This window comes from Melanerpes formicivorus, unplaced genomic scaffold (genome assembly GCF_026170545.1).
Source record: "Melanerpes formicivorus ecotype bairdi unplaced genomic scaffold, bMelFor1.0.p_v2 SCAF_51, whole genome shotgun sequence".
NCBI lineage: Eukaryota > Metazoa > Chordata > Aves > Piciformes > Picidae > Melanerpes > Melanerpes formicivorus.
Genome location: NW_027142403.1, coordinates 2,747,364 through 2,749,499, shown reverse-complemented (window position 1 = coordinate 2,749,499; position 2,136 = coordinate 2,747,364).

The following is a 2,136-nucleotide window of genomic DNA, read 5'->3' as shown; positions in this document are numbered from 1 at the left end:
CAGCAGAACCCGCCTCCTCCCCACTCCAGCACAGGGAGGGAGGAGGAGGAGGAATGCTCTGGGGGCTGAAATACTGCACAGCATCACAGAGCACTTCAGAGATGGTGACTCCGGCCTTAACTCTTTCCTTTACGCGTCCCAGCTTCCTGGCAGTCCCCAAGCTCGTCTTTCCCTTTCCTCCCATGAAATACACACTGTTGCAATGAAAAATAGCCCTGTGAGAAGTGTGTTTCCCCATCAGTGACAGTACCAGCTCTGGTGTTTAAAAGTTAGTTTTTCAAAACCCCATTATTTCTGCTTCCTATTCTTCTTTTCCTTGTTTATTTGCTTTCCTGGACTTTGCCAGTGAGATTCAATGTCCTTTTCAGGTCCTCATGTATGCCAGTATAGCCTTTTCTGCAAACACCAGGTGGACATGGCTGTTTGTTAAGCTGCAGTTTTTAATGAGATCAGGATGTTTATTACTGTATTCAAATTGGAGCTGTATGTATTTCCCATTAATGTGCACTAGCAGTGAAAAAAAAAGAAAGAGGAGAAAAGGTGCAGAAATGTCTGCAGAGACCTGGATAAAGACAGGGTCATGTCCTCTGCTCTCCCTTCGTGGTGTAAATGACACCATTCTAGTGAGCTGACGTAAACTGGCACAGCTACACTGCCAGCACCTGGTCTTTAGCTGATTCACACTGGCTTTAATGCATTGTGCACCTTCAGTGTGAAGCACCACCTAATGTAGTTGATGGGCAACACATAGAAACCTCCAGGACCTTAATACTACTTGTACTATTTTCCAATATTGCAGTTATTTACAGAGATGCTGCTACATTTCCATGGTAACATGCTGTATTTGACCTCAGTTTTCTTAGAGGAAGGGAAGGTCTGTCTTCTACTTCCCTTGAAATTAATGTTTCAAGGATTAGAATAGAATAAACCAGGTTGGAAGAGACCTTCAAGATCATTGCATCCAACCTATCATCCAACACCACCTAATCAACTAACCCATGGCACCAAGCACCCTGTCAAGTCTCCTCCTGAACACCTCCAGTGATGGCAATTCCACCACCTCCCCGGGCAGCCCATTCCAATGGGCAATCACTCTCTCTGTGTAAAACTTCCTCCTGACCTCCAGCCTGAACCTCCCCTGGCGCAGCCTGAGACTGTGTCCTCTTGTTCTGGTGCTGGCTGCCTGGGAGAAGAGACCAACCTCTGCCTGTCTACAACCTCCCTTCAGGTAGTTGTAGAGAGCAATAAGGTCACCCCTGAGTCTCCTCTTCTCCAGGCTAAGCAGCCCCAGCTCCCTCAGCCTCTCCTCTTGGTCACTTTCCTTATTTGCTTCATTATTCCTGAAGCTGCCCAATGCACTGAGAGAAATTAGTAGTGGCTTTGCTAATATGTGTCCACAGCTTTTGCATTTTGTGGCCAGTGGTTTGCCCTGAAGGAAGGGTAGGATGCTGAATGCCTGTGCTCACATTAACATGAGAAAGTGCTTGGCTTCTCTCAAGAACATCACAGAATCATAGAATGCACTGGGTTGGAAGGGACCCTTGAAGGTCATCCAACCCCCCTGCAGTGAGGAGGGACATCTTTAACTAGATCAGGTTGCTCAAGGCTCCATTAAGTTTGACCTTGAACGGCTCTGGGGATGGGGCTTCCCCCATCTCTCTGGGCAACCTGTTACAGTATTTCACTACCTTTATTATAAAGAACTTCCTCCTACTGGGCAACTGAAATCTACCCTGCTGTAGTTTAAAACCATTGCCCCTCGTCCTAGCACTGCAAGGCCTTTGCAAACAGGCCCTCCCCAGCTTTCGTGTACGTCCCCTTCAGATATTGAAATGCCATTATAAGGTCTCTCTGGAGCCTTCTCCAGATTGAACAACCCCAGCTCTCCCAGCCTATCTTCATAGGAGAGGGGCTTCAGCCCTCTGATCATCTTTGTGGCCCTTTTCTGGACTCACTACAGCAGGTCCACAGCCTTACTTTGCTGAGGATTTCAGAGCTGTATTCAATATATCCTATCCTATCCTATCCTATCCTATCCTATCCTATCCTATCCTATCCTATCCTATCCTATCCTATCCTATCCTATCCTATGCTACATCCACTGGGAGGTACCTCTCAGAAGGATCACAAAACTGG